This window comes from Typopeltis vanoorti, chromosome 3 (assembly GCF_054136105.1).
Source record: "Typopeltis vanoorti isolate ZY-2024b chromosome 3, IOZ_Tvanoo_1.0, whole genome shotgun sequence".
Taxonomy (NCBI): Eukaryota; Metazoa; Arthropoda; class Arachnida; order Uropygi; family Thelyphonidae; genus Typopeltis; species Typopeltis vanoorti.
This window is the reverse complement of record NC_143551.1, coordinates 15,385,374-15,406,610: the sequence shown is the minus strand read 5'-3', so window position 1 is coordinate 15,406,610 and position 21,237 is coordinate 15,385,374.

The window sequence follows — 21,237 nt, the reverse complement described above, 5'->3', positions numbered from 1 at the left end:
TTACGTGCTATAGATCACAATGATGGTACAGGATTGCAAAAAAATTGATGAGGCAAGAGACTTGGGGAATAATCGTAGGGAAGAGAGAGAGAGAGAGAGAGAGAGAGAGAGAGAGAGAGAGAGAGAGAGGGAGACAGAGAGAGAGAGAAAGAGAGAGAGAGAGAGAGAGAGAGAGGGAGACAGAGAGAGAGAGAGAAAGAGAGAGAGAGAGAGAGAGAGTTGTTCAGAGGGCATATTGCAAAAGTTAGTTAAATAGCTCAAAGGATGACTTGGAAATTTAAAAATTCCTATCACAAAAACTGCACAAAACATTCAAAACCGAGGCTCTCAACTTAAGCTTCCATGATAGGACCACATTAAGATTGGGACCTTATTATAAGCAGAGAGATAATAATCCCTCTTTATAAGACTATGATTCGGAATTTTGACGACTGTTCATTGATTTTATCACCTGGATTTCATGGGCGATCAGGAGATGGTGAACTGGATTCAGAGATCAGTGACCAAGCTGGTGACAGGTCTATGGAATGTCGGGTTTTGCAATGTTAAACTTATATGTGGAAAACAGAGGATATAAAAGAAATTCATAAGGTATTAAAGGAGTTCTATAAGGCTGACACAAATAATTAAGTAATAAGTACTTGCACTCTTCCATTTCATTTGATAAACCTTACCCTACACAACTCACCTAACCCACAGAACATCAATCACCACCGCCCTCAATTCTGATTTCCAAGCCATCCTCCAATGGGGTACCTCGTAGTCAATTTCAATGCTAATAAAAGAGAGCTCTGTCTTATATCTCACAAAAAAGAACAATTTTCTCCCAGTATTACTTTTGACAACACCCAAATTTTCAGACAATTTTGAGATTTCTCTTCATGGAATTATCCTCATATCAAACCTCTCCTGGCATAAACATATTACAACCATTGCATTCTCAGCTTCAACAAAACAAAGAGTTCTCTTTCGCAAGAGTTACTTCACCCCTGAACAGCTGTTAACATTATACAAATCACAAATCCGCCCAGCTATTGAATACTGCTCTGACATATGCGGTAGGGCACTAAATTCTCCCTCAAAATGTTTGACTCAATGCATAGGAGAGCAATAAGACTTATTAAAGACCCATCTCTTACCAACTCACTCCCTTCACTTTCTCATAGACATTTGGTTTCTGCAATATGTATATTCTACAAATATTTTTGTGCAAAATGTTCTTCTGAAATTGCATCAATAATTCTCCCACTTAGTACTACGCTCGTTGGAACTCATGCAGCTGCTTCTCAACATCCCTTCGCAATGCACCTTGAAACAAACAGAACACGTTTCTATTCCTCTTCAACTGCTGTACTATGGAACAGCCTGATGCATTTCCCAAGGAATATAACATACAGTCTTTTAAATCAAATGTAAACAAGTTCCTCCTTTCCCAACCCACTACCTATATATGGTACTAATGTACTATAGGTAGATCAGCCAAGCTATCGTATATGGGCTCAACATAAAAAAAAAAAAAACTCTCTAAAGCGTCCTACATACTAAATGTTTTTTTTTTTTTTTGGTTACTACTCTGTTTAAATTAAGAAAACGTTAAAAACCAATTAATGAAAGCGATTATAAATTGTTATCATTCTCTGCCTTCTCTGTATTGACAATAAACGCTTTAGGTAATTTCCTACAGGTTAAGATTTATCAAATTTGATATAGTAAAACATCATTGAATGAAATAAATGAATAGTGAATGAGTACCAATAGATTATAATGAACGATTACGATACTGTTTAAAGAAAGTGACGCTTGCATCCTCCGTGCTAGGCCGCCTGAAGATAGACCTGAGTTCAAGTCTAGTCGCCGACTGGAGGAACTTTTTCTAAGTCTATATTCGACCGGTTCTCGAGTCAGTCTATCTCTGGCACTGGTAAGCAGGTTTTTTCTCATGGAAACGGGTTTTTCGTCTTGTAAACTAAAAAAAAAATCGACCATAGAACCCACATTATTTCAGATAGTGACATATCCTGTTAGAGCTCGGTACCAAGATATGGCGGCACATGTTTACCAGGCACTTCATCGGTTGTGCTTATAATTATTGATAGTCGTGGTCTTCACTCAGTCTTCAAAAGCCACATAGGGTTAAATGGTTAAAAGGCTTTGCCTAATTCGTATAAGGGAATAAAAGGCGTTAGCTGATTTTTTTTTTTTTTTTGGTAGACACTTGTGACCTTGATCCCATTTGAAATCTGAGTGGGGGTAATATGTAATATGCGATCAGTGCAAAGAGACTCTGCTTTGATACTAAGGCAATAAAATACAAAGCAAGGGGAAGAGGAGTTCTCAGAATATTTAAAGAACCATCCATAGACGTCTGAAAAGAGAATTTTTTTAAAAGAAGGATGACTCCATCATGAAATATTCACGCGTCTCTTGATAGGAGACCCGAAGTATAAATTCATGACATTTTGTACGAGAATCAAAGGTTGAAACAAAAAGCCTTTACACTGGCAGATATCAAAGAGTGGTTTGTGGAGGAGTTGAGTTCAGGAGAAGGCAAGTGACCAGTGGTGTATTATAGGGCTCAGTACTTGGTCCTCTGTTGTTTAATTTTTATATCAGTGATATAGGAAATGAGATATTCAGTTGGTTACTGGATGCTAAACTGGGAGAACAGTAAATGAAGGTGAAGCAGAAATCTTGCAGGAAGACAAACGGACTAGCAGTATGGACAAAGATAAGCAAAGTGCAAGGACCCATCTTGGGAAGGAACACTATTCTACTTCGCTAAATACATCATTTCCTCTCCAGCACCACTTAACCCATTAATGTACCAATTAAAAATCAGAAAGGAAAGCGGTCGTTTTTCCCAATTGTTTGGGCGAGGGTGATTTGCTGGATCAAATTCATCATTATTTGAAAAATAATGATGAATTTGTGCAAATGCAAACGAAATAGCCGATACACGCCGTTGGCAACTTTTCTCGGCTGAAAGGAAATTGGCACAAACTTGTCTAGCGTCTTTATTCGGTTGTATTTATATGTAAAACCAAAATTCAAAATCAATTTTGGTGCAATAAACAAAAGACGTGTCACAGACGTCTTTGTATGTTAAGGGGTTAATTCTCCAACTAAGACACTACTGCCATCAATGACATCTATCGCCCATCATCTCCAACAACAGTATTTTTTGTCTGTAAATTGCGTTTGTCCTGAAGGTCGATTTGTCTGTACGCGGAATGAAAAACCCGAGTTTCTTGCAGAAAAAACTCTGCTACCACCGTAGTTATTACAGGGGGGTTTAATAGGATTGACACCGAAGACTTTTTTCAGTACAGGACAAGAAGACAGACAACAAGGGATCGCCAGTGGAAAATATGTAAGAGCATAAACAACATCCGGTGTTGAGAGGCATACAGATAACTGCTGTCATCTAGTAGTCTCTAAGCGTAAGTAAGTATATTAGTGTCTCAGATAGTGTCACTTTACGATCGATTTTCTTGAATTTCTTCTTGTTCTTCAAGTGTCATCCCCTAGAAGGAGGTTTGCAGCCATGCCACGGAACCTCTTTCTTTCTTTTGCTGCCCTGGGACATTTATGGTAATTCAAGCCAGTCCAGTCCTGGATGTCTTCAAACCAAATTCTCCTGGGCCTACCTGCCCCTCTTTTTTCCATCCAGTTTCAGTTTTAATATTAATTTCTGAATTCCTTCTTGTCTAGTTAGATGTCCAAAATATTTAAGTTTTCATTCTTTATCTTAAATAGCCTGTGTAGCTCAGTGGATGTGGCGTTTGCACACAACGGCGCTTGGCCGCACGAAGGAAGACTTGATTTCGAGTCTAGCCGGCAATTAGAGGAAATTTTTCTAAGCCTTTTTTTGACCGGTTCCCGAGTTAGTCGATCTCTGGCACGGGCAAGCGGGATTTTCCTCCCAGAAACTCGGGTTTTTCGTCCCGTAAACTCAAGAAAATCGACCGTAGAACCCACATTATTTCAGACATTAAATATATTGTGTTAGGGTTAGGGACCACGAGATGGCGGCACATTTGAGCCGTCTCTCTTCGCTGTGTACCGCTTAAATAGTGATAGCCTTGGGCCATCTATCTCTGATTGGTACCAGTGGAGATTGAACTGCCCACTCAGTCTCCAAAGTTAGACAGGGCTAAATGGCCTCTCCTACTCCCCGTATATGGGAATAAAAAGGCGTTAGCTGATTTTTTTTTTTTGATTCTTTATCTTTTCATTTTTGCTTTCTTTAAAACATCTTCGTTTTTCATTTACTATGTCCATTTTAACATTCTTCTGATAGTCCACATTTCGAAAGCTAATTTTTTCTCTATTTCTTCATTTAGAGTCCAAGTTTCGCTGTTGCAGAGAAGGCTTGACCAGATATAGCATTTTATTAATCTTTTTCTTGTGTTTAGATTAATGTCTCTGGATGTTAGAACAGTTTTCATATCAATAAATGCTTTTCTTGCTATCGCTATTCTTCTTTTCATTTTCTTTTCTTTCTTTAAGAGAATTTCTTCTGTCTGTAAACATTTGTCTAAATATATAAAAGACTGAACCAGTTCAATTTTCTTTTTGTTAACAGTTATGTTTAGTTTCTTATTTATTAGTTCTTTTGATATAATCATGCACGTCTAAGCTTCTGCTGTAAATTTCTGTGACTACGTTTTGGAGATCATCTTCAGATTCAGCTATAACGACTGTGTCATCTGCATACCTGAAGTTGTTGAAGTTCCCACCCCCGACTTTTACACCCTTCAGTTCTGAAATATATTTAAAAATTTGCTCACTATATATATTGTACAGTAAGGGTGATAACCAAAAGAAAACCAGATCCAGAAAATAATCAAAAGGAAACTACGTCTATTTGGCCATATATGTAGAATGAATGATGAGAGAAAATTAAAAACGTTGCTGCGTGGAATGATTGAAGGAAAGAACAAAAGAGGAAGACCAAACAGAGATTGAGGCGATGACATCGTCAATTGGTGCGGAAACTCTATACACAAATTGAGTCATCTTGCACAAAGCAGAATGCAATGGAAGAATCATATCAAGATGGCAGCAGACACCTACTGGCATTGGACCCATGGTTATTGATGATGATGATGAAGGGTGATAACACACATCCTTGTCTTACTCCTTTTTTGATTTCAAAGTTGTCAGATATGCATTTTTATATCTTATTGAGGTTTGATTCCAGTATATATTTGTAATTATACGTAGATCGTTTCCTTTTAACCCGTTATTCTGTAGGATATGTATTAATTTCTTGTGATCTATTGAATCAAATGCTTTGGAGTAATCAATAAAAAAAGATATATGCTTTTCTGGTTATCGAGGATTCTTTCACATAAGATTTTCAAATTGAAAATTCCTTTTCTTGTGCCGTCTTTTTGAAAACTTGTTCTTGAGTTTACGGACGAAAAACTCGAGTTTCCGGCAGAAAAAAACCTTCCGAGATCGGCTAACTCGAAATCGGTTAAAAAAAAAAGCTTATAAAAAGTTAGTTCGTGTTGTCAGCGACTAGAATCGAACCAAGACAGGTTTTCTTCGGCGATTGTCGGCTAACTCAGCTCTATGGAATCAAACGTCATTTCCACCGCACTAAACAGGCCTACTTATATTTCTTTTTTCTTCACGTATTAGGCCTAGTGGTCTGTTACGGTACCTGTCCCGAGGATAAGGTGACTAGCCCTATGTCTTCCGCTGTGTCCTATATCTGTAGATGCGTGTGTTCACCTGGCCGGTTTGCCTGTTCTGGAGGACGAAAAACTCCAGATAAACTGAGGAGGAAAACCCTGCAGTCCACGCCCAAGACCGGCTAACTTGGCTATGTCTGAGAAAGATCCTTAAATTCCTGACGTCGGCGACGGGAATCGAACCTAGGGCACTCCTTTCCCAGGCTTATGGGTGCGAGGCGCATAGCCACTCGGCTAACCATGCGACTACAGTGGAACCTCGGTTGTCGAACATAATTCGTTCCTAAAGGCTGTTCGGAAGTCGATTTGTTTGAAAACTGAAACCATTTTCCCATAAGAATTAATGTAAAATGGATTAATCCGTTACCGAACCGGATATGATTGCTTATTTAAATCTTTACAACAGTACTTCATGCATAAAATCGTATACAAAAGCAACGAAAATGCATAAAATCTTACACAAAAGGAATAAACACAATAAATAGATGAAATATAGACGAAAATTGATCGCCTCTTTATTTTTGAGTATTGCTCAGATCGTTGATTTCGCCATACTGATCTGCATAGCAAGATCCGAGACACGAACGGCATTTCATGTTTGGATGTGATTTCTTTTTTCATCTCTATCGTGGTTCTAACAACTTTTCTTTTCGCTTTGCTGCTGTCATCCTTTTTCGGTCCCACGGTGGCTTATTTAATAATTATTTATAAAAAAACAAAAACAAAAACAAAAAAGAATATTTGAATCTTTGGAAAATTCAACAAGTTGCAGTTCGCTTGTGTCGTAAAGACTTTTCAAATGATGACATAACGTTCACACACACACACACACACACACACACACCTTACAAAACCTACAACCCACTAATGCCTCAAATGCGTGCTGAGACTGGAAATGTAATGAATAATGAAATGAAAGGTGGGAAAATCAGATATAAAAAAACACACACTGTTCCCATTCGTTTTTCCCTTAAATATAGATATAGAATTATTTCGACTCTTAAACTTTTTTTATGACATTTAATTCTTTTTTTTTTTAGCTTTTATCGCGTCTTTTTTAAACAGAATATAAGAGTTATTTCTTTAACATTCTGCGGTAATTGAGGTAATGATACAGAATAAGGAAGTTTAAAATAAAAGAAGCAAATTTCATTGTAAGATGGAGGCATTTCGTACAGACATTTGAAGCTAAGATGAACAAAAAAGAACGAAAAGCTCAATCATGAAATGTTCACATTCCTCAAGAAGAGATGTGAATTCGTGGCATTCTATCATTAAAGCAGCTGTTGAGACAAAAAAGACAATTTGCATCGTGGATGTAGAAAGAACACTTCTGGGTATGCCTTTTTATTTTTTATCAACCCAACACAGGAGAGATCACAAGACCTACAATATGACAGTGTCATGTGACTGTGGGTTTCGTGAAGAGATGAAGATTGCAATCTTTGGGGAAAATAGTTCATGGATTGCAGTTTCAAAGAACGCAGGTAGATAGCATGACGGAACAAGACGAGAAGGCATTGCGATAAGTTTAGATGAAGTATGTATGGATGATTCCAGCAGTTCGTTTTATTCTTAGTCGATTACTAATGTACAGTAAACGATCCAGCATGAAACAACACAAAATAAACCGCCAGATAGGAGTCTCGCAACACACTCAGGAGACTCCGTAAGAAGCTTCAATGCTGCACTCAATCAATGGCATCAAACATCAACCATGTGATTTCCTCCAAAGTTCTCCATGGCGTGAGAGCGAGAGTGGCGCACTCCACATTGGTAATTACTAATTAATTGACTATTACTTTCCAGAGTATCCAAGTGAGGGCAATGGAATGATAGTTGGATGGCTGACTTTTTATTCCCCTTTTTGCACACAAGCTGGAAAAAGGCTTACTTCCACAGTATTGTAAAGACCAGATGTGTATGACAGCTTCAATAGGTAACACAAGATGGTTACTAATTTTGGAGAATAAGCTTTCAGCATGACTATTATTTGAACCAGGAGATTTATTAGCATCAAGAGTAATGACAATTTTCTAGTGAACTTCTGGCGATTTTATAATCTAAAAGCATGAGAAGCATGCATCGAGGTTTCATGAGTTTTACAAAAGTACTAGTTTAAGAAGTTGAAGTACTCTTTTTCTTTCTAGTGGTGCAGGGATTCGAATCGTCTTTCTAGCCAAAGGATATAAAAAGAATGAGCACAAACGTAATCGATATTAATATAAAAATAAAAAGTGTTATTAGAGGCGTAAAATCTGCCAATTCTAGTTCTCCATGAACTATAATCTGCCAATTATAGTTCATGGAGATTTAAAAATTAAAGAACTTGGAAAAGTGTTGATCAAAATTTAAGACATATGAACATACAAGATAGTCTGCTTTACCAAAATGAAACACACTGGAATATTTTTTCTTCCCTAAATTATATAAAAATCACATCATCAGCTTTAGACTACTAAAAGTTGGAACGTGTACAGAGACTACCTTGGATAAATTCCAAATTCTATCAATGGATGGTGCACGACCTCCCCCCCCCCCAAGAAAAGTTCTCATCCCCGTTCTACCAACGGATAATCTTTTTCCATGCACACATTCTAATATTGAAATCCATCCATCCTAGTTGGCAAAGTGAAAGCCATATCTGCTGTTTGAATTCTACTCTGGAATGAACGTCTGATATTATCTTTTGATAGTTTTAGTTCCGATACTCGGTGTGAAGCCATCCTGCTTGCTGTCGCTACTAAAACATTCGTATTTGGTTTTACAGATGGGTTCCTCGACTATCTTATTCTTAGTCCTCTGACGACATTAAAACCAAACAAAAAATACTTTTGTGTCTTTTTCTCAGGGCTCTTTCATGGGTGTTATATAATCTGACATTCGCCTTCCCCCTATTTCCACTAAGCCTAATTTAAGTTATTATGCATTTTATTAAATTCCACCCATTTTCGGCTTATTTACTGTACGCATATAATTTTTTCTGTCTAGTTTACTCCACAAATAGTTCCCTGTGAAATCAAAACTTTAAAAAAAATCCGCTTCTTTTAATAAATATCAAATTTTATTAAATTCCACTCAGATACGAAATTATTCGAATCGGTTCGAATCATTTTGCCAGCAAACCTTACCAATCGAAAAAAAATTAAATTTCATATCCTTTCGAGAGTATTTTAAATCTTAAATTTCACTAATTTCCATCCATCCAGAACGGAGTTATTATTTTGCAATGTATACTTTCGACATATTTTGCCCTTTCGCAACCCTGTGAACTGCAAATGTTTACAAGAATTTCAGGCATCCAATTTCAGAGAAATTCCTATAGCAAGAGTTCCGTTATAATTTACAGACTGTTGGAAAAAAAAATGTTATTGCACACTCAATTTGAAATGTGTTATTCATTTGAATAAATGTTCAACATGGTCACTGTTAGCTCGGATGCACATTGGCACCCGTTTCAACTAGTAACCTAATGAAGAAATTCAGGTTTGCACTACCGAAAAATTCCTTTAATTAATCCATTTCTTGAGACCAGAAATCCATCGGCAAGAATAATTTATCAGCGAAGATTGGGCTCAATTGGAGTCATATCAATAGATCGATATGAACCCAATAAATTAGAACATTAATAAATTTCCTAGACATTGTATTAATCTAATGATAATATACATATACAAATAATTACACTTCATGTTTTTGGAAGAATATCCAACAGTAGTTTAGAATTAAAAATATTTCTTAAATATGAAAAATATTGTATTCTTTATTAAAAAATTAAGTGTCTATTATTATTATTATTTCTTAAATATTTCTTTAATATTTCAAAAAGATTTTTAAACACCATTTATTTCTATGGAACAATAAAATATACAAGATTACATAACCGAAAATGTTGAGATATGTCTAAACATCGCAGATTGTTAACCCTTAGTTATACATAATATTCAGACCTAATTTTTTCTCATCAATGTTCTCAAACAGGTTTGGCTAACTCATTCTGTACGAGGGCCAATGTATGATGAGTGGTAGCGTCACGGGCCTCACACTTTTAGATAGACCTTAAATAAAAATAAACTCTGCATTTTTTCAATGCAATAGTTATATGTATTGAATTACCGTATTTGTTAAATCATTTTACTACTGGGAGAACAATATAAAATACTTGATAGCTTTAAATATAAGTTGTTAATTTAAATTAAATTACATATTTCTGATTTTTTTTACATGTAACACAACTTAATGAGAACACTGTGGGCGTTCATGTGCGGCAAAAGTTTATCAAAGTCGATTTTCAACGATGATGACAATATTCGTAACAAATCCTGAAGGTGGTCATCAGTCAGTCGGCTTCTTCGTGATGATTTAACTGCCCTCATAGTTGAGAAAGTGCATTCGCATATGGATGTGCTTTCAAACATTGAGGCAATTCTCAAGCTGAAATCTCTCGATTCAGGATATTTTTCCTTTGGTACCAGTTTCCAAAAGTCAATGCCTATCTCCACCCTTGACTGGATAAAGGGGTCACTTTGAAGGTCACACAACTCCAATTGAATAGTGTCATGAAATGTCGCATTTCATTAGGTTGTTAAATAACGTCAGTTGTAGCCACATTTCACTGAAGTCAGAAAATCGCTTGCTGAATTGCTCCAAATGTCGGTCTAACATTGGCACAGAAAACTTGAAGTCAATGTCATGGTTCTCCTCCATCAGTCCCTGCAGGAAGGGAAATGTACCAAGTTTCCTCTGACTAGGGTGAATTTAAAAACCTTCAGTCGACTTATGAACCCATTTAGGTGTCCATCTATGTCTGAGATTGTTTGGTTACGTCCCTGTAACTTCACGTTGAGTTCATCCATGTGGTGTGTGATGTCTGTTAGAAAGGCGAGTAAGCTGAGTTTTGTGATTAGTTCTTTGTTTGTCTTCTCGTGTTCCTCTAAAAACTGTTTTATTTCCTTTCTCAAAGCAAAAAACCGTTTCAAACAGTTCCTTTGCTTAGCCAAGGTACTCCTGTATACAACACTAAATCGTCATATTCTGCCTCCATTTCTGTTAGAAAAGAAAGAAACTTGAAGTGTGTCAAGGCCCGATTTCCGCCTTTAATTAAATTCACACACTTCATTACAGTTTTCATAACATCCTCTATCTCCAGAATTTTACCAGACAGAGCCTCCTGATGTGTAATGCAGTGCAATACAGGGCAATTGATTCCAGCCTTCCTTAGTAAGCCAACTAAGCCTGTTTGAATACCACGCGTTGATTTGGCGCCATCTGTCACAATAGCTGTGAGATTGTTGATGTCACCAGTACCATTTACAACCTCATAACTGCATTATAAATGTCTTGACCCTTGGCTGTGTTATGCAATGACTCTAATGCTAGTAGCTCTTCATTAATAAGAAAGTCTTTGGAAATAAACAGTTCGAATGAAAATTAGAAGTTGAGCTGTATCTGTTATGTCAGTTGATTCACCCAGAGCCAATGAGAAGTAAGCTGAATCTGTAAAACACTTTTTAATTTATTTAATATATGAGAACCTATTTTCTCGATTCTTTTTGTTACAGTTTGTTTTGATAGTGGGACGCTTTCAAACTCACTGGCAATTTTATCTTCCCCAAATGCACGTGCCATTTTCACAGAACAGTGTTTTACAAATTCACCATCAGATAATGATTTTTTTTTGCTTTTGCAATCTCAGCGCTTACAACAAACGATGCCAAGAGTAAGCTTTTTTGTATTGATGTTGGTTTAGTAAAAATAGATTTCTGAGCACTAACCTTTCTCTTCAAATTACGTACAATTTTAGTACGTACTTGTCCAACGTATTCTTGGTATTTAGCTGCATGGTACTGTATATAGTGGCGTTCGAAGTTATATTCCTTCTGCACAGACAATACTTGCAAACACCCAAGGCACTGTGGTTTGTTGTCGTTATTGTTTATAAACAGAAATTCATTTTTCCATTTCCCCTGAAATGATCTGTTTTCTTCACAGATCTTACGTTTCTTACTCATAGTACACAAAGGCTGAAATAACTGACCAGGGGACGCAAACTGCAACAATAACACACTGTTAACTGTGAAACTGATCACTGTAACCAGAGCAGAGCAAGTGACTTTCAATGATGCGATACTCTGGAGCGCATACAAATCTACCAGTCTCACAACTACAACTCGCACAGAGAAGCAGTTAAAGGGATTTTATAAATTGAGTAATCTTTTTAAAGCAATTTTGATTCCGTGTTGAGAATATAAATTGTTTCCGTTTCCAGCCTGCTATGTTCTAAAATGTCACCTGTGGAAAGTATGTAAAAACATCTTCTCACTGAAGAAGACAGAATCTTCCGTCGAATCAGAAACTGCTTTTCCGCCTATCTCCCTCGATTCCTGAAGCAGGAAAGATACTTTTGGGCGAAGAATGGTTCCTAAGGAGATGGTGCAGACCATCAACCACATGTCGGTGGCCTACGCCTCGCATTTGCTTCCTGCACTTTTATCCCATGACTAGTGGAGTTCTTTAACATGCGGAACTCCATGAACTCCAAATGGTAGTTCAGACCAACAGCGTCTACGTGATGTCATCTGGTGGTCGTATGAGGAAACACATCATGTGCGATCGCTTTCTTTTCAATTATTTAAATCTCCCACGAACAAGGCATTCTCATTGATACGCCGTTAATTAATTTTTTTAAGCATTCTGGTATTTGAGCAAGATTTGTAATAGTCAGAAAGACTACCAGAAGCATCTGAAAAAAAAAAAAATCCTAGAAAATTCCGATCTCTGAGCATGCATTAATGAAGCCATCTTTAGGGTGGTGCGTTCAGAAAGAAATCACACCTACAAAAAAACTAAATCCAGAAGTTTCATTAGTTCTGATCAGATAATAATATTCTCTCCCTTTAAGTGTCCAAATATCAAAACAGACTGAATAATGGACAAAATCCACAAATAAAAAATTGACAGAAGACGCAAAATGGAGAACTCGATTTCGATACTGGTCAGAAAGTTAAAATACACAGACAATGAAAAGATTCGGAAAAAGGCCACTGAGCCTTATTTTATGATAATGATGATGATGCTAATATGGATTTCTCCAGAACTATTCTTTATTATCCATATCTCGATTCTGTCCAGAGAGAAAGTTCTCTCTCTCTCTCTCTCTCTCTCTCATTTCATCCTATTCCATTATAGGATGAAATGAGAGAGATTTGCCACTGAATTAGAAACCTTTATTTGATACCGTGTTGGATCTCATTTAGCCCGAATTACAGCACATATGTGGTTTGGTGTAGATTGCACAAGAAGTCGGATTGCGTCTGTGACCACAACACACCAGACAGTCCTGTAACTGTCTCAGATTTCACAGAAGAGGTCTTTGTTCCCGGATCTTTTTTCTAACATATCCCATACATTCTGAATCCGGTTCAGACCTTGGCTTTGTAGTGGTCAGGGAATATAGTGTAAGTCACTGTCACGCTCGCTGAACCACTGCTGAGGAATTCTTGCGTGATGAGCAGTAGCATTGTCGTCCACGAAACAACCGTCACCTGCTGGATAAAAAGTCAACATTCCAGGATGGACTTGATTAGCAACAATAATCAGACATTCCTCGGAGGACACCCAACCTTCCAGAAATATCAGGTGACGCGTTCCGTACCAACAGAACATGCCTCACACCATATCACATCCTCCAGAATTTTGCTGTTTTTATTTTGTTGTTTTTACAAGGCAAGCTGGGTTCACTGTTTCATGGGACTCCTACCACACTCTCTGCCTACCGTCAGTGCAGAACAAGGTGTACCGTGACTCGTCAGACCACATGGCTTCTTTTTTTTTTCGGTGTGTCTAGTCACGGGGTTCCTGACACCTGTAGACTAACTTTCCAGAAGGAAAGTTAGTCTACAGGAAGTTCTTTCGTCCAATCCTTCTCAGACATCGGTGATCTCGTTCCCACAGATTATTAGTTACGTGTCTCATACAAACAATCAATGTGGGTTATTTTTCCACTGATTTCACAGTGGAAAAATAACCCACAGACAATACTTGCAAACACCCAAGGCACTATGGTTTGTTGTCGTTATTGTTTATAAACAGAAATTCATTTTCCAATTTCTCCTTTATAAACACTTTGCATTTCTCACCTTTTGAGAAACTAGTCAACTAACTCTGCTGCTTTCAAAATTATGACTGCAGCCAAACAGGCATTCACAATAAGCCTTTTTTTCGAACTCCAAAAGATCCTTTTGTTTCTTCCCATTGTGATCAACACAATTGACGACCAGCAGTACTCTGAAATAGTTGCCTAGGACACGTGGTGATGCACGTGACCAAGTATTTTGCATAGCGTAAGTGACGTTTACATACATCTGCATAAAGGATGGGGAGGGCGGTCCGATTGTCTTCTGTATAAAGTTTTCCACTTCAAACCGCGTAGACAAGTGCCAAAAGTTTTGTAACTTTTTCCTTCTCTCATTTAAAATACTGATTGAAATGGTCAGAGGAATCTACAACTGTCTACGATTTTAAACACTATAAAAACTAGCCTTTTTATTTCAGTTTTGATTTTTACTGCACCTTTATTTTGTTTATTTTTGAACAATACATTAACACCTTTATAAAAATCAAGAGAAATTTCTTTATGCAATTGTTCTGTGGCCATTAAGGTAATATATAGCAAACTAATGACTTATGTTATCTTTGGTTATCTCCCATTCGCAATTTTGCACACTTCTTGTTCAGTATCTACACAGTAATGTACAACCCAATCATTTCTCAAGGTGACACACGCATTTTTGATGCAGTTCAAGTATTTTCTTGAGCCCGTAAGTAGTCACCGCTCTTTAACCTCGTGTGATCGGAAGCGAAATCAAAGCTGCAAATTCCCGCAGTTGTGGAGGAAAGAATTTAAAGAGTTTTTTTAATGAGATGTTTGAATTCTTGCTGCCTCTAAGCTTTTCAATATTTCAGAGTTAATTGTCATCATCATCATCTTCTTCCTATCTTGTATTAGGCCTCAGGGCCTGCTACGGTCTCATTCCATCTTTTATATTGTCTTCCAACTGATCCTATTCAAGGATTTGTTTGGTGATTCTATGATTGTCCATTCTTCCAATGTGCTGTTTCCATTTCCATTTATATTTGTGGATATATTCTATCATCGATTGTTTTTCATTTCTTCCATGATTTCTTTATTTCTTTTATAATCTAAAACAAGGTGTATCCTGAAGTTCTCCTCATAAACCTCATTTCCTTCTCTCATCTCCTTTTCTGATCGTCCATGCCTCACTTCCATAAGTCATCACTGCTATTGCCAATGTTTTATGAGCTCGAATCCGAGTATGTTTTGTACCTTCGAGGGTTTAAAAACTAGATTTATAATAATTAAAGTTCTAGCTCAGTCGAAGTGGTGTTTGCATACCACGGCGCCTGGTCGCACGAAGGTTGACTTGATTTCGAATCTAGTCGGCGACTATAGGAAATTTTTCTAAACCATTTTTCGACCGATTCCCGAGTCAGTCGATCTCTGGCACAGGCTAACGGGTTTTTTCTCCTGGAAACTAGGGTTTTTCGTCAGGTATACTCAAGAAAACCGACCGCAGAACCCATATTATTTCAGACATTAAATACGAGCGTTAGGGTCAGGGACCACGAGATGGCGGCACTTGTTGAGCCGTCTCACTTCACTGCGTGGCGCTTAATTAGGGATAGCCTTGGACCAGCTATCTCTGATTGGGTACCAGTGGAGATTGAACTGCTCCCTCAGTCTCCAAAAGTCAGTTAGGGCTTAATGGCCTCGCCTACTCCCAATACGGGAATAAAAGGCGTTAGCTGAAAGTTCAATTGAAACTTGTAATTTCATTTCTGTGTCGTTTTCTTCTCTGTAGATTAGATGATGTCCAAGGTATTTGAAAGAGTTTACTTGTTCAATAATTGTATTGTCTAAACAGATTTTACTTCTTATTGGTTCTCTTCCCTTAAAGGCAAGTACCTTTGGCTTCTCTTTCGAAATTTCCATATTAAATTTCTGCGCTATTATATTAAGATGATGGATAGAGTATTGCAGATCAGTTTCAGAGGTTGCAAGTATAGCTTGATCATTTGTAAACAGTATTATGTCTATATTAGTGCGTTTGTTAATTGGGATATAACCAGGTGCTGTGAGTCTCCAATGTCTTACTATAAATTCATAGAGATTGTGAAGAGAATGGGTGATAGGCTACAGCCTTGCCTTACTCCCCTGTTTAGAGGTTCCCAGTCAGAGATTCTTCCATTAATTTTTACTGCAATCATGAGTCTGTATACTATCATAGATCGCTTTAATTAGGTGATGAGGAGCTCTATCATTTATTAATATCTCAAAACGTTTATTGCAGTTACTCTGTCAAATGCCTTAAAATAATCAATAAAAGCAATATGGGTTTCCTCATTGTATTCTTTATGTTTTTCCAATAATATTTTAAAGGTAAAGTATCCATCTGCACAAGAGCGACCTCTCCTGAATCCATTTTGCTCTTCTCCTATCTTATCTTCATAGAATTGGGACAGTCTGTTTTTCAGAATTTTACTTTAGATTTTATATCCAGATTTTAGGAGACTAATTCCTCTATAATTCTCACAGTTGTTAATGTCGTCCTTCTTGTGTACAGGAATAACTATTGCCATTTACCAGTGTTTTGGTGGTGGTTCACCATTCCATATTTTATTTATTAGTTTAAGAAAACTAATTTTGAGCTTTGCCTTGCATATTTGATAAACTCAGTATTCACCCCATCTTCATCTGGTGTTTTATGGTTTTTACAACTTTTATAGAGTAGTTTCTAACTCGTCTATTGATATAGGATCCAAGAGTGTCTCGGTATACTCTTGTATCTAGAATGAATTTTGTAAGTTTTTTTTTATTAGTTATTACATAATCTATAATTGTTTGTAAACCACGTGTTGACCAAGCATATTTCTGGCAGTCTTCATGCTTAAAGTATGAATTTGTGATTTTTAAACTATTAAATACTGAAAAATCAATTAATTTTTCCCATTGCTATTGCGTACATGTTCTCCATAGTTTCCTACACGATCAGGAATAGGACATCCAGAAATAGCCATGTCTAGCGTTATTTCCAAGAACAGATGTGTAATGTAATAATTTTTATCTATCTTGTTTCCGACATCTTGTATAATATTGTATTGTAGAATTAATTACTTTCTTCTTTCAATAGGAGCATAAACTGCTATTATTGTTAGGCGTTTTTTGATTTAAACGTATTCGAGCCTGTAGTATTCTTTCATGTGATATATATATAGTTTTCATTATGGTTTTTTTAAGGAATTATGAAACATAAGTATTATTCCACAGCGGGCACTTTCTTCTTTAGGAACACCAGAGTAAATTTGGATGTAGTTTGGTGTAAGTTTGTTTACTTTTTGGTTCCTCTTAGTTTCGGTTATAGTTGTAATTTTTATCTGTTTTTTTTTTTTTTTTTTGGCTCTCTTTGTACCTAATGATAAGTCAAGAAGAAAATAACTACGCAAAGCGATGTTCTCTTTTTAATTTCGAAATAAAATTATTAAAATAAATACGAATAAAATGTTATTATTTATTTTAAATTAAAAATTCTAGTAAATTTACTTTTATTCTTAAAATATCTTCGATATTTTAAACAAAACTTTATACACCATTATTTTTAAAGGAGAAATTAAATATAATTATTTGATAAATAAAAAAGTGAGATGCGGTGATTGATTCATTCAGTCCAATACCCTTGGAGGGTAATGGGTGGCAATGCTGTAGCTAATGAAGTTCTAACTGAGGCTCGGCTATTGCTGTTACCCTCCTGCCATGATCAGAGCTTTAATAGCTGAATAACACCTTATCCCTACACTGTCCTCTACAGATAACGGGGAAGATGAAAAGCATTCTTGCTTCGCCCCTGTAAGCCAGTCCTTATAAGGACTATAAGAACAATATTTTCAAACACACACACACGCAGTGGCAGGGACAAGCTCAGTAATTACCCATCAAAGTTGAATTCGATTCTAACTAAATTAACAGAAAAGTAAAATTTTAAGATGAATATGAAATAACATTACTCTTATTTTCTTAATTTTTTACGATGTAATATAGAAACTATTTTTGTACTTAAACTTTTTTCTAAAATTTAATTTTTAGATTTTTTAAAATTCAATTTTCCTTTATTATTAAAATACTTACTATATTAATCACACTCAAACGGTGATTAATGTAGTATCTACCCCTCCTCTTTTGGGATTAACAATATTTGCATTAATTTTAATCATTATGGGAACATATGCAAAAAATGAGATTTTTCTTTAGCCATGGAGTCGAGATTCTATTGAATCCGGTTATATCAAGAATTGTATCCCAGTATAAAATTAAGAATAACAATTGATTAAGTTCTTTTCACATCCACATTTTTTCCCCCATTTCGGCTTTTGAGAAATGCGTCGGTCCTGTCTTGACTTGAATGCGAACTTATTAGCAAATAACCACACTAATTAGTATGATCAGTCGCTGCTGTTATATTATCATTTTTTTCTGTCAGAAAAAAAAAAGAATAAATGAATGAATAATAAATAAATTATTAATAATAATAATATCAGTATTAATTTCTTCATTATTATTTTCGGTTATTAAATTTGGGTCGTACCATAAATTCTTTTAATGTTCTATCCATTTGTTTCTCTTGTATTATGTTGATTTGTGCTGTATCTCTTTATTCGTTGTTTAATTTCCTTAATATTTTGTGGGCTGTCTTTTCTTCCATGTATGTCTTCTTCTATTTTATTAATAATTCTGTCTCAAGAATCTTGGTGAGCTTTCTGTATTATGGTTTTAGTTATACTTCTTTTGTTTTTGGCATATTTCTTCTGTTTCCTTTGTATGTTTTTGAAGAAGCGCTTTGTATGCCATTTGTTTTTCTTTCATTGCATTTTCTCTATCTGTGTTCCAGATTTTTAATATTTTTCTTTTTAATATTTTATTTTTCTTTCCAAATACTTCAGAGGCTGCTTTATGGATGATCTTTATTATAGTTTTGCATCCTTCTTCTGTATCTTCACCGATTTGAGCTTCTTTTATGTAATCTGTTAATCTTGATTGATACAGCATTTTAATACTTTCTTCCTGTAAGAGATACTTTGTATACTTGTTCTATTTCTTGTTTTTTTTTTCTTATTTACTTCCTTTCTCTATTTTGCTAGTATTTCCATTTTAGAGACTAAATCATGATTTGAAAAAATGTGACTTCCTCTGTCAACCTGTACATCTCTCACACGTAGAGCTGGTTTCTGATTAGTGATGATATAATCAATTATAGATCTTGTTCCTGTGCCATTCCAAGTATATTTGTTTGTATTATTTTTTTGAAGAAAAATGTATTGGTTAATTAAAAATTACTGAAAGTACTGAAGGCTAATTAATCTTGACCACTGTTATTCGTGCAAATTTCCCTAAGACATTTGGGATTCAATTATTTCCAACTCTAGCATTAAGATCTTCTGCTATTAATATTTCGTCATTTCTATTGCATTTATTTAACTGTTTTTGTAGTTCCTCACAATATTTTGAAGTCTTCTTTCAATTATTTTTTCTTGTTTTATTTTTTATTTTTTTAAAAAAAATTTTAATATTAATTTGATTTTTTCTAAATGTCTTTATTTTTATATTTTTTAAAATTAATTAGTTAATAATTAACTAAATTGTGCGGCAACAAAATGTGAACCAAATGGTTTCAGACATGTATAAACAATATTCAAGTGCTAACACAAACTATTGAAAAAAAATGAATTTAGAGACTCATATGGTTTTTATGGATTACGAGAAAGCTTTGATAAAACACACAGAGAAAAAAAAATTAATTTAATTCTTTTTAATTTTTGCTTGTTATATGCAACTAGAGACGAATAGGCTGTTACCCTCCTCAATGTTAATATTAACAGTCACACGTCCAAGAACAATAAAAGCAAACGAGCATGCGCAGTACTGCATTGTAGTTTTCATATAGTTAGAACAATGATGAGAAATCTTATTGGCATTAAATCCAGTTTTAGCTATATAGATGTTGCGACATCCTTTCCTTTTTTTTTTAATAGCTTAATTAATTATTAGCCTTCCGTTTTAAAGTAAATACTGAATACCGACTCATGTAATAATTTACTGTAATTGAAAGGAAACTATTCAAGTATATTCGGTGATCAACAGTGTGGATTTAGTTGTGCGTGAGGCGTATAATTAATTAGAAGGCCAGTAGGTGGCGTGTCGGACACACCCTGGCTTTGCGTATCTAACTCAGGGATCTACATAACTCTAATTGAGAGACTTTTAGGAAAATGCTTTAATAAACAGATCATAACAAAAACATCATAAAGTCAAATGCCCCCCCTCCCCCAAAAAATATATCAACGACAGATTGTAAACCTTTGTACGTTCTTAACATAGGCAGGGTTCTTGTCTGACAAGCACTTTGCTTGTTGGACGCCTGAAGTGGCGTTAACATTTGTTGATCAGTTATTTTTAAGAAAATAAATCAAAATAAATGCAGGTAGAATAGAAAACAATATTCTTAGAAGCGGAGGGGCTACCTTGGATTAACGATAACAAAAAGACATCCAAATGGATGACCATCAACCGGGTATCTAGCATACAATATTTGAAAGAATTCGAAATGTGGGTGAAGTTCGAGTTTAAATGGATGGAAAGAGGATTTAAATTTTGATTCGTTTTGAACTGAAGCACATTTTCAGATGCGATTGTGGTCACCGATTAGGATAATTTTTTCATAGATTCCTTTACTCATAGACACCATATGAGTAAGAAAATATAGCAGGAGCATCTGAGGATTTTCGTATTTTATTTTATATCCAGACAGGAATAATAGAATCATTCCATGACTCATTTTTAAGGTGCAAAAAATAGTTTTGTAGGATATGCACTCACAATCACAGGATCGTGACCACGAGATGGCGCCAGTTGTCGGGAATCTTTCTTGAGAAGAAAGACTATTACAGGTTCGACTGTAGTCACCAACAAGAGAAAGTTTTCAAGAATCTATTTTGTTTTAAGTCGATTCCAGATTTATTTGCACTTGGTTGCAAGCGAGTCGAGTTTTTTTTTTTTTTTTTGATCCAAGAAGAAACTTGGATTATTAGTTCGTAAACTTATCAAACGACTGTACAAATCGCACCAGTGTATATAAATAAATACTAATTAGGCTTAGGAGCATCTCATTTTGCCTAACGCACTTCAGAAATGTACTCCTCAGATGCAGTGATGATGATGATGATGATGATGATGATGATGTGTAGATAGGGTGTCTATCGATTTCTAAAAATCATAATTAAAATCCGTGCCATCTACTGACATTCTACGAATTAAAAGGCCCTATAATAAAGTAACCGATTCAACACGGTGTGTATGTGCATGCACACACACACACACACACAAATTGTATTTCATGATTTTTAACTAAACTGTGGGAGTATTGAAATGACATTATTATTTCTCACCTACATCTTCCAATCCACG